This window comes from Chiloscyllium plagiosum, unplaced genomic scaffold (assembly GCF_037043375.1).
Source record: "Chiloscyllium plagiosum isolate Xiang-an unplaced genomic scaffold, Cpla_swu_hap1 HiC_scaffold_15, whole genome shotgun sequence".
Classification (NCBI taxonomy): Eukaryota; Metazoa; Chordata; class Chondrichthyes; order Orectolobiformes; family Hemiscylliidae; genus Chiloscyllium; species Chiloscyllium plagiosum.
Genome location: NW_028270153.1, coordinates 29,591,216 through 29,604,238, shown reverse-complemented (window position 1 = coordinate 29,604,238; position 13,023 = coordinate 29,591,216). Strand labels below are relative to the sequence as shown.

At 35.7% G+C, this 13,023-nt stretch overlaps 1 protein-coding gene across 4 annotated transcripts in view; it reads left to right on the top strand.

The window, feature by feature from the left end:
* Positions 1-127: 127 nt before the first annotated feature.
* The window catches only part of LOC122560172 (DNA (cytosine-5)-methyltransferase 3B), a 290,151-nt gene continuing 277,255 nt past the window's right edge, over positions 128-13,023 (top strand). For 3 of the 4 annotated variants that reach the window (XR_015759555.1, XM_087994836.1, XM_043710531.2), the window contains exons 1-2: positions 128-218; positions 7,129-7,173. The gene's annotated coding sequence lies outside the window, so the exon portion shown is untranslated. The remainder of the gene's footprint in view (positions 219-7,128; positions 7,174-13,023) is intronic. The other variant, XM_043710530.2, reaches the window with a different exon arrangement.

Here is a 13,023-nt window from a genome sequence, read left to right as displayed (position 1 = left end):
CGAGGTGGTAAATCCAGGCGCAGTTTCGGTGGGAGGGTTTCGAGTCCCGCGAAAAGTCACGCCTGGTGTCTACAGTCGCGAATGATTACAATCCAATTCCCTGCAGCTGTATCGACAGTGCGTCTGGGTGGTGGGGGGGGTGGGTGAGAGCTGGCAGAATCTGCATCGCATACACACACACCCGCAAGGCACAATCTGAAGCATCCGACACACACCGAGTAAGTTTAAATACAACTAAATCTTTGCATTACTTTTGTGTGTATTGCACTTTCATTTCTGCTGACTTGGCTTTTTAATGCCAGGGCTGATTTGTTTTCTTTTCTTCCTTTTACGAATTTTCCCTTCGTTTGGGTTGTCCCTTATTAAAATGCAACAAAAAATCCCGCTTTTGTACAATCCCGATGGTTTCAGTGGCGAGTGACACTTTGTTGCAACGCTTCATTCTGTAGTTTTTGACACTTCAGTTTGCCAGCAGTCTTTCCTTTGTTACAAACCCATTTCCGTGCGTGCTGCTTCAGTTAGTTTTATTGTATCGCGGAGAAAGGTTAGTATAAAACGGTCATTGTAGGTATGTGTTAAAATGTATCAAAAAAATCCAAGTTGACTTTGCAGTTAAGATTATTATTTTTTTATCTGCAATTGATTTCTTTATCTGGTGAATACCATTCAGAAGCTGAAACGCTGCTTGCTTCGTTTGTTTAATTCACTCCTGAGCTTTGTTTTCATTTTAGAATCTATACCGGCTAACTCATGAGTTTACCTTTTTTGCTTTTACAATATATATCTTTACAGTATTTTGCGTTCAGGGATGTTGTAACATTCAAGCATGAATTAGTCAAAAGCTCAGTTAGGTGGCAGTAGCATATTGTGTTATAAATAATAATAGCTCCAGTAGGAGGGTCTCGAAGGAAGTCAGATGACTTAATTATAATATATTAAATATATTTCGTGTTAAAAGCTGAGATTTGAATCCAGATGATCGTGGAGGTCGTGGATTGTAAAATTTCATTTGAGTTGCAAAGCATTCGCTACTTTAAAATAATCTTTGCTCAGCTTGCATACGTCCGTCACCGGCACGAAATGACGTCTTGGAGACCTTACCAGATCAATGAATGCAAAATGAAATTTAACTTGCGTTCCGCCATCAACTTTGAAAACGTTTCTACAGCATTCGATGGTCAATGCTGCACTTGCGATCGCTGGCATGTTAAAATTTCATTGTATAAAACTGATAAACTTTCCTTTAACATCTGTATACGCGTTTAACCCTTTTCATTGAAACTATATATGTAAGAAGACTTCCTTGATATAATCCATTGTTCCGACGAAAATGTGTCTTCAGGAGTGGGTTGCGAGTAGGCAATTGGAACTTTTCACAAATCAGAATTCTTCATGAGTAGAACAATATGAAAACCCAGAGTCACTGTAAAACATACAAAATTCTTGTGTTGAACTAAATAATTGTGATTTTATGAATGGGGTGTTGATTGTTGTGAGATTGATGCAAACCGATGTATCATAATGATAATTGTTTGAACACGTTTGTTTCATACATATTAACCATAAATTTTAAAGTTTGAATCCTTGGAAAATTAACTTATTGTACAAGTATTCACTACAGCCAATTTGTTTTAGCCTGAAACAGTTAGGTATAACATTATCAATCTCGTTTACTTTGTATCCACTCCAAACAATTATACAAAATAATCTTGTAATGTTCGAGAAACAAATTTATGAATTTTAAAGCTGTTGAACTATTTATGTAGTTCATTGTCTATATTCTGTAAGGTATTCATAGTGAACCTTAATTTTGATTTTTATTGTACATGCCAACCATAGTGCCTGGATGATTCTGTTTTCCAAGTTTCTGACTTTTTTTTCTCCTCTTTTAAATATGATATTTTTTAAAACTGTAGTTAGGTATTAATTATCTTCTACTGATTGTAAGAGAAACAATCTGTTGTGTACCTGCAATATGTTAATAGTTCAAAAATAAAAAAAAAATACATTATCTTGATAGGTCTTTTCCAGAAAGAAACACCTTCAGCTATATTTGATTTGTTTCGGGATCATTATTAATGTTTATAGCATTGCATTGACATTAAAATTCTAAAATAGTGCAACATGAGAGAAACCAGATAAACTACACAAACAGTGTAAAATATTAAACAGGACAAATTCATTTTGCAGTATTATTTTAATCCTATCTCAGTACTTTGAGGATCTAAATCAAGTTTAGAGTTGAGATGCTAATAAGTTTAATGCCCAAATACATAGAGTGGAAGTAATGGAAAACAATAAATTAATATTACTTCATAGCATTAGTGAAGGAGAAAGTACATGCTGCAGTGAAGACCAGTTACTCAAGAAAATAAGCGATTCAGAGTTGATGTAGTTTGAAATCAAAACTAAAATATTTTTAAATAATTGGGAACTACAGACTCTTGTTGTCTGAAGTTGAACAGAAAAGGAAGAGGAGATGAGTAGGAATTAGTTATTGTTCCAGAATGTTTAATTACCCAGTAATTGAGTAATTCCTTCCTCACAAAAGACACATTTTAAAAAGAGGAGAGTTGAGTTGGCTGAGGTAAGATGTAAAGTCAGAATAGAATTCCAGACAATAAGTCAACAATTGGAGTATTTTATGTAAAAGGAGATTATAAAGTTATGAAATAAATACATGCTTTTCAAAACAAACCACTTTACAAATGACGTTCTGAAACTTGGAGTAAAGAAGTTAGAAATTAAAATTGAAATGGCTACTTGGAATTTAAAGATTTGATTAAAAGTAACAGAAAATACAAGAAAAGAAGGATACAGTTTTTATTTAAAACCACATGGAAAACAAAATATTAGAAGAAAAATCTGAGATGGGTTTAAAAGAAAACAGTAATATATCAACAAAATAGTTTTTTTTACATTAGTTGAACTGTTGAAAAGAAAAATGAGCTGCAAAGAATAAATAGGTACTATAACACAACAAGTACTACATATTTGACGAAACAGATAAAGTGGAAGTGCCAGGGTTGAATGGGAATGAACAAAACCTAAAGTCACACAACACCAGGTCACAGTCCAACAAGTTTATTTGAAATCGCAAGCTTTCGGAGGATCGCCCCTAACCAGGTGAAGTGACAGAGAAGAGCACACATGCAGAATTTATAGGCAGAAAGATAAAGGGAAAAGAGATCATAAGATCATACAACTGGTTTGAGTTGAGTGTTGAATAATAAGTCTGTGCAGGTGATCAAAAGTGTCAGACTGTGTAAGTGTCAACAGCTGAATAACAAGCAAAGGGATGACTTATAATCTGATTAAAGGAGGTAGAGATAATTACAAAAAATTAAAAATAAGGTGGTGCTGGAGACAGACCAAATGACTGGAATAACATGATAGGAATAAGAGTCTCATGCCGAGGGTCTAACCCATAACAAGTAATCTTAAACTGTACAAACCAGTTAGGGTAGAAAGATCATGACAATTTATTAGGGTGATGGTGTCAAAACAGGACAGTAAGGAAGATAAAGAACAGTGTTGTGGCATCATATACAGCGTGACATGAACTCAAGATCACAGTTGAGGCTATCTCCATGGATATGTAACTTGGCTATCAGTTTCATTGATTCTGCATTGTGTACTTCAAAATCTGCCATGGAGGATGCTTACCCGAAGATCAGGTGCTGAATGTCCTGGACTGCTGAAATGTTAACCGACTGGGAGGGAACATTTGTCCTGCGATTGTTGCACAGTGTCCATTCATCCGTTGTCATGGCGTCTACATGGTCTCTCCAATATACCATGCCTCGGGCCATCCTTGCCTGCTGGGTATGAGATAGACAACATTTACCGAGTCACATGAGTATATACTGTGTCTGTGCTCGGTGGTGTTCCCACGTATGATGGTAGTATCCATGTTGGTGATCTAACATGTCTTGCAGAGGTTTCCATGGCAGGGTTAGTTTTTTGGAATTATCTCTTTGCCTCATTTAATCAAATTATAGGTCATCCCTTCACTTCTAATTCAACTGTTGACAGTACTCACACCATCTTACACTTGGGGTCACATGCAGAGACTTATTATTTGACACCACTCACACTGGTTGAATGATCTTTTGATCTCTGTGTTCATAAATTCTGTGTCTGTGTGCTCTTCTCTGTCACTTAACCTGACTAGGAGGCTGCTCTCCAAAAGCTTGTGATTTCAAATAAACCTGTTGGACTATAACCTGGTGTTGTGTGACCTCTGCCTTGGAGGTTTTACAAATGACATTTTACAAAAGAGAAGAATACTGGGGAGAGACAGATTAGTGAAAAGCAGGGTGAGTGATGGTTTGATAAATAAAAGGAAACTATTGGAGAAAAGCTATGGGTACAGATTGCTGGAACCTACTGAACTACACTCACTAATCTTAAGGAAATGAGGGAAGAGATGTGAAAAGAACTTTTACTCTGTATCTAATAGTGAGCATGTACTGAACCTGGACTTGGCAATGAAATAGAATAGCTATTTGCAAAAAAAGAGGGAACTAATCTGGATATTACATGCCACATAGTTCTTCAATGATGGTAGAGAGGAAAAAAAATTAAATAATAGCTGAAAATAATAAAAAAATGGGTTGAATTAACTAAAATTTGATTTCAGAAAGGAAAATTCTGCCTGATAAATCAAATGAACTTCTTTGAAGAGGTAGTATGTGTATGAAAAGAGGCAATGAATGTGGGGCTCGTGGACTTCAGAAAGTCTTTTACACATTGAAGACTATTGGAAATAATTAAATGTCATGGTATTAGATGGAAGTTGGAAAATTAGATCATGATCTAGTTAGAAGGTGTAAGACCTGTCATAAATATTAAGGCAGTTCTCAGAATGGTTGGAAGTTGGCAATGGTATGTTTTGGGACCACTTTGCTCACTGTCTCTTATGATTTGGAATTAAGACCAGAGAGGATGGTTCACAATTTTACACGCATCATAACAAAATAGATAATTAACTATTTTTGAGTTTGAAAGAAAGCTGAAGGGGGATGTTACTAACATGGTGATATTAGCATACAAATAGCAAATGTAATAATTACATCCACAAGTGAAGATGAGTGGAAGCAATGTTTTCATTCCTGCTTGTTGGTCTGTTTATCTCAGAATACCTCAATGTATCTCAAAAACTAATGGATGGATTTCAGCAAAGCTAGGTACACAGAATGTATGGCCCAAGAAGGAACTGTTCAGTTTTCATTGAGGATGTGGCTCCTGCTCCTAAAAGTCTTTTTTAAAGATCTATTAACATTAGAAAACAGGGAAGATTGATTTTTTTTGTTCTGTGTTGTGGATTTTTGTTTTAGTATGAAGTTGATCATTTTGGATTGCCGTAGCTATTGCACTGAAATTTGTTGCAGTTGTCAACTATGAGCAGTTTTCAAAGCAGGTTGTTTGACATGGATTGTTCTGAAACCTGCCTATTGATATCAAAGATGTTAATACATTTTTTTCAATGTTGTATTTGTAGGACATCAACCAAACAGGGAAAGGCCTTGAAGAAGAGCTGAGTAATTCTAAAAATGTTGGGTTAGAACTGAGCAGTGGAGATACACACTCTACTGATTGCCCTCTTGTTAAACTTTGAATGGTAGAAGAGCTGGTAACATGGATGAATAAAATTACTTGGGTTCAGATGCTCAAAACATTAAAAGTAAGACTTCATTAAAGCCATTAAATAAACTTCCTGGAATAATGGCAAGAGATGTAGCTTACAACACTCAAGATTAAATCATGAATCTGCATAAAATATTGGTATTTAATGGTAATAAAGTCTTGTGGATGTTTTGGACTCCACAATGTAGTAAGGATCCTAATGCAATTGTTATGGGTGAGGCCAGACCCCTTCAAAAAAGTAGCCCAGACCCTAACTTTGCTGGTTGTTTTAAGCAGGTGTTAAGTGGATATTCTAGGGGAGGTGCAGCTGGTCAAACCATTTAGTTTTAAACAAAACAGAATTTGTTTACAAGATTACCAAATGAAACACAAATAAAAAAGAACAGAATTCCGAATAACTTAACCTATCTGAAAACCCAATAGATTATCCCAACTTATGATACTGTTCCAAATTTTTACAACAATTCCCATCTTTTGCAAAAAAAGATAAAATCAAACACAGGATCTTGTTGGAGAGAAGTCAGAGAGAGGGAGGGTCAGCGTGGACCTGCTTCTCTTGGGTCTAGCAGCTTCACAACTGGCTGCTAAAATCCAAACCAAACTAACCCAGAGAAAAACTGAGCTGAGAGAACTGACCATGATGTGGGGGAACCAATGTTCACTGGTGTGGGCAAAGTTAAAAATCACGCAACATCAGGTTACAGTCCAAAAGATTTATTTGGAAGTAACCACTTGATGAAGGAGCAGTGCTTCAAAAGCTAGTGCTTCCAAATAAACTGTTGGACTATAATGTGGTGTTGTTGGAGAACTGGCCACTCCCCTTTCATTTTACAAGTGTATTTTTTAAAACTTGAAATCGTTCTTAAGTAGATTAACCCCAGTCATTTCAGAGTTTGTGTCTTTACCATCTCCTGAAACAAAACCAAGGATAACCTAATCTTGTTAAGGAGCAGCATCATCACACATTGGATGAGGATAGTGCAGATTAATTAAAATTTTGTCTGTTCTGAAGAAATACTAAAATAAAGAAAAACTTGAAAGATTGAAATGGATCTTATTAGAAAATAAGATTATAGGTAACTTGATAAAAATAGTGTACATATTTTGAGAGGACTGGACAAAGAAAATAGAAACAACTGTTTCCCTAGGTTTAGGATCAATGAAGCTACATTATTGTAAGATTAAAAATAAGTAATGCCAGACAGAAAATGGGAAGAAACTTTCGACTTTTAAAATCCTCTCAGTGAAAACAATCTTAGTTACATGATTGGAGAGAAGATGGAAACAAAGCTATCATAGATCTGTTGCTTATGTATATCAAAACTGCTTCGCCAAACAGACTGCTTCCTTACTGTAATTATTATCTAATATTGATTATTGAAAACATCATAGACAATGATTATTTAAAAGGTGACCATATATTTCAAAGAAAATTAATCAAAATAATCACAATTTTTTTATTTCTTTTGTCCATTTCAGAATTGAAGACATTTATTTTAATGTGCTCTTCCACAAAATCCTTCTGTAAGTGTTCAGTTCTTGGTTCACAATTTTATACAAGTTAACATTTTGTGTGGAAAGAATGTTTAATAAGATTAGAAATTATTTCACTTCTATTGCCCAATCCCAATCTTGAACAGAGTCAAGACAATAAATCACTCTTTTTTCTTCCATTACACATGTTATTTGTTCTGTTGGACAGCAAGCTGATAATTTGGCACGGAGATTTGTTTTCTCATTTTCTGACCAGAACCATGCTGTTTAGAAAAATGATGGCGGAATCTTTTGGCGGTGACAGGATCTTTGCTGTAAGGAGAGTTGGTGAGAGCCCATGTTGACTCTCAACTAGAAGGCTCACTGCATCTTGCTTCACTGATGCACCTTACGAGCCTGTTGAGGTGCCAAGCCAGTCAGAGAACAGTGGTGCTAAGGAGGCTGCTATAATGACATCCACCCAAACTCTATAATAGTGGCTAGCTCCCAGGCCAGGGATGCACAATGCTGGGAGGAAGTTGAATGTTGGGGTGCAAAGGGTGGGGAGGGAGCAAGGTGATTGACAGAAAATGCAGGAAGAACCAAATTCCCTACAATTCCCCAAGCCCCACGAATCCACACACTAACCTGAATGAGTTTGTTTGTCCTACTCCCCACACAATGAGCCCACCACCTGTCACTGGGTTAATACAAATGACTTTAAGATGAGACCCAACTAATATGAGTATTAGTTGGGCATTTATGCATCTCAGTTGTTGGGAGGGTAGGAAAATTGTCCATAGGCCTTCTTGCCAAAGAATTAGTTGGAGTGAAGGCGGGAGTGGGCAGGTTTTCATCAGCTACACTCTTGCCTGATTAAGTCCTCCAAATATACACAAGGTTATGCTCTAGGTTCTGCCCAGTAACTCTCAAGGGGTATAAATAGTTATTACTGGTCTGTTGTTTCTACAGAGGAGCAGCTTATCTGATGTTTAGAATTAGATGACCTGCTCTATCTGCTTGATTGTAAGAGCAATGAGATCATAGATCAAAAAAGTACCTGTACAAAGAAATAAGCAAAAATTGTGATCTGTTTAAAAATATCTACACTTTAGAAAATGCAGCACAAAGAAAGAAGTATAAAACTGTAAATGCTGAAGTTCTACTGGAGAAACAGGCAATGTACATCACACAGTGAAGGAACCCTAACCTGAAAGTTAATCTTTCTTTCTCTGCACTGATAGACCTAATGTGGTCCCTAGGTTTATATTTCAAAGATAAATTTAGTTTGAGTCATTTTGTGATTCCTTACTGTCTGTGAAATGGTTATACCCTTTCAAAATTCCCAATTTAGCTTATCTTTATTGTTACTATTGCAATAAAATATTTGAGTTGTCTGTAGCATTTGTAGTTCCTCAAGTGCTGCAATAACTATTCTTGATTTCCTATATTAAAAAAAATTCAGTTAATTGCTTTAACAATAGAAACTTTAATAGAAACTTTCTTTAATCAGTAAGATATGCAACATTACAACAAAATACTGCCACTTGGAAAAATTCACAGTATCATTTCAATAAACGTATCAAAGCCCTTTTTAAAATCTATATAGAAATCATTTGGATTTTGTTAATTAGGGGGCAAATGATGTTAAATGTTGTAGTGAGATTGATTCATCATCATTATGTAGAGTTTTTTTTATTTCAGAGGAGCATTTTATTTATTAAGAAGCATTTGTATGTATTTTCAATCAAAACATTTGTTCTTGTAGCCACAAGGAAGGGCACCCTTTAAAGCAGATGGTCACATTTGGTTACACTAAAAAAAAGGTTTCAAACTAAAAATGTTGACAAGTCTGCTGCAGATAGGGTTTAGCTGTTATTATCAGTAATTTATTTATTCATAGTAAAATAAGTCCACTGGGCTTTTATAATTAATGCAATTTCTTTTATGTGCCTCATGTTTAGAAGAGAAAGCTGACATGACTTAATTCAAAACTCAATTTCATTGCAGATTGTGAAATACTTCTGAGAGCTGTATACTTGCCAAAGTCAGAAATCTCTTGTAGCAAAATGTTTTAAGGAAATCAACAAATTAACTTGTGGCTTTCAAATGTAACTAGTAACATTTTGTCATTCAAAGTGAGTAGAATATGACAATTTGTGAGCAGCACACTTTTTACACCGGCAAAACATACTACTACAATATGTGTCTTGAGAACGTTTTTTTATTCTTGATAGAAAGTGAATGACACTTCAGTTAATTTGGGGCACTGACCCTGCTGCTCAAGAAGAATGCTTTGTCTTGGCTGGATGTGAAAGAATTCTGACATATGTTTGCAATATAATGAAGTTTGACAAATTTAGAAGAAAGTAACTAGGTTATTTTTTAACTATGGGATGAAGGTTAAGGACATGGTTGGAAAATGGTGTTAGGTTCTTGTAAATTTTGTGAGGAAGTTTTGTGATCATAGTTTGTCTTGTTTCATACATATACACATATTTATCAGTACTCATTCTATTTTTGACAAACAGGAGGGAGGGATGGAGAGGGTTGGCACAAGGAAAATAGAAGAGGGACTGGGTTGACCTGTGGAATGTGGAATTAGGGACGAGATGGTATGTAAGGTGGAATGGGAGATGGGAATAAGGTGGCATATGATGGTTTGGAAGAGGATGATGTGAGAAGGGAAAGGAATAGGATAGATATATTCGAGGGATCACATGAAAGGATGAATGGTGTGAGATGGGAATTTAGAGGTTCTGTTGTCACATCAGTACTTTTCAAGTGTTTTGTGGCTAATTTGCCACATGAAAAATCATTTTCTGAACACTGAAGTTATTTCCACTGAAATCTGTGGTCAATGCTGTAGTTGATACATAAGGTATTTGAAGACCATTCATATCAAGTTACTTATCCTCTTGTGGCACTGCATTCCAGGCCTTTGGAAGTTGACCTTCCATTACCTTTTGAGTGTACGTCTGAAGAGTGCTGTGCCATCATAGAAGATTGCTCTAGCTTTCTATTCTCTGCCAAGACTTCAGTGCAGTGTCTGAAAACCTTACAATCCATTCTCTTCTATATTGTACCATTCTTCATCATTTCCCAGGCTGATTCACTTCCTGTGTAACCCACACTACTTGCTTTAGTCACAATGCACCTCCCCACTAAGTGGTATCATAACAATACTGTCTACATGAAGCAATAGTTCAAATAAGCAGGCAGCACAAAATTAGGGTTCAACTTGCATTATATGTGGCTCCCATTTTGCACATTTTTAGCAACCATTTAAAGTTAGCATGTGAGTGGTATAATGTAATCCCTTAAGGAGAATAAATGTGTACTGATTGATTGAATGATTTGTTAATGCTGTCTTTATTCTGTTCTCATTTATTCAAGTTGTCTGACAGATCTTATTAAATTCATATCTGTACTGAACTTTGAAAAGACTAAAGATTATGGCAAAAGTTCTAATATTTCTTGCTGATGCAGTTACTTAACAAAGTTAAGTTTTCTTTTCCTTAATCATATAAAAAGAGAAAGTCTAACCTAATATTATGTTGACTTTCAATGAGATTAGAATTGCTGGATTCCACACCATCAATATTCTGGAGTTACTGTATATACTTGTGTAAAAATCAATCCCATGTAAAAGTTGACCCCTTATTTTTGGCCAAAATATCTTGCAACAAAAACGTTTGCAACAAAAATTTTCAGCTCGGCGAACAGAACCACAACAAAAAATCTTGTATTTTTCATTTATCTTGTGTAAAAGATGACCCTACAAATTGCATTATAAACCTCTTACAAAGGAAACTGCACATTCCCATTAACACACATAAACAAAATCGCATTCATTCAAACCGGTAATTCTACTCATCGCTGTTTGTTTACTAAATTGCATCTTGATTCATTCGTTCATTTATAACTCTACTTAGTCCACTTGGTTTACTACAAAACGTTTTGATTGATTCATTCATTCAGGCCGGTACTACGTCTATCAGTACTTATTGTACTTTGTTCACTATATATCCAAAAGTTAATATTGTTAAAAAGTTAATCATTTTAATTGTGCCATTATATCTGAATAAACATCAGATATATTAGCTACATATATCTTTAATTCTTTGATACATTTGTTAATGCTGAGATTCATTACATGCGCAAGTAAATGGGAGGGAAATAGCAGAATTTGGCCTGAAAGTTGGCCTGAAATTTAATAGATGTTTCATTTAAAGTGTGCCATCATACCAGGCCATGACAGTGCTATTTTCATACTGGTAAGTATAAAGAAAATTTCCTACTAGTAATTCATTCTTGTTTTTCTTTCTTTTATCAAGTAATTACCTTTCCTGGAATTCATTGTATTTTTCTTCTTTACCTGGGATGAGTTGAGCAATCAAATTAACTTCTGCTAACAATACAATATTTCGAACTGCAGCATGAATTTGAACCCCTCAAAGCTAGTACACGTGTAATAGTCGACCCTATAAATTGAACCTTTAAAAATAGTCTAAAAATTTGACTTTTATCGGAGTATATATGGTACGTTGACTAGAATTGTAACTGGACAAGGTAGATAAATACAAGGGCAGGTCAGATGCAAAGTATTCTGCAGTATGTAAGTCAACTCCTGCTCCTCCCGACATGTTTTCTCATTAACAAGATCAAAGTCAAATTTAAGTTCGCTGGAATACTCTATTCTTGCCAGCCAACTACAACTGCAGTAATAATCATGACATCCCATTCACTACCTCAAATATTTGCTCCCATCACCATCGGGCAGCAGTGTATACCATTGACAACATGCTGTCTAGCCATTTGCTAAGGCTTCTGCAATATAATCTTCCATATATGAGCACTCTGCCACCTAGAAGAACAAGGGACCTGGCAATATTGGCACTTTTTGCACATTTCCCTCCAAGATACATGCCACCATGGTTTCGAAATATATTGCCATTCATTTGTTATTACTTGATCAAAATTTTGTATTATAACTGCATTGTGCCTGTGCCAACAATGCATGGACAACAGTGATTCAAGAAAGTGGCTTACCACAATCTTTGCAATGAGTCTTAGGAAATAAATGCTGATAGGAGATACCCACATCCCATGAGTTAATTTCAAAAGCAATGATTTTATAACACAAAGTGCTGGAGGAACTCATCAGGTCTGACTGCATCTGTAGAGAGAAGCTGAGTTAATGTTTTGAGTCCAGTGACCCTTTATTACCCTGACAGCAGTAGGCAGTATTTAGCAGGTGGTTTCCTTTCCAATATTTGACCTGATATCATGAATCAATGTTGAAACCTTCCAGGACACACATCCCGGAAGCTACAGATTAAAACCTTTACAGGGATAGATTTGCCATTGTCAAGTCATTGTTGAGTGGCTCATCTGATCAGATTCCTTTCTTTTGACTTTCTAATGGTTCTACACAAATGAGTGGTCCATTAAGCCTTTTCAGGGTAAACCACATTGTTGGGGCTCTGGAGTTATATGTATGCCAGACCAGATAAGGACAACAAATTTCCTTCCCTAAAGGTCATTAGTGCCGCAGATATATTTTTACAGCAATGGTTTCATAGTTGCCATTAAGCTAGTTCTTAAACTCCAGATTTTATTAATTGACTTCATGTTTCCACATCTGCCAAAGTGGGATTTGAACCTATATCGCCCAGAACATTAGCCTGGGCCTGTGAATTATTAATATTGTGATATTACCATTATGCCACTGCCTCATAAATAAACCCAATTTAAGAAAGAACAAATGAAACCAATGTGTTCAAGGTCAAATGCAACATTTTGTTTTAACATTTAAAATCTCCAATTTTAGCCTTCACCCAGGAGATGTAACAGTGAAATTTAGAATTGTATGGAACATGATGCTGTAGTTGTTACTAC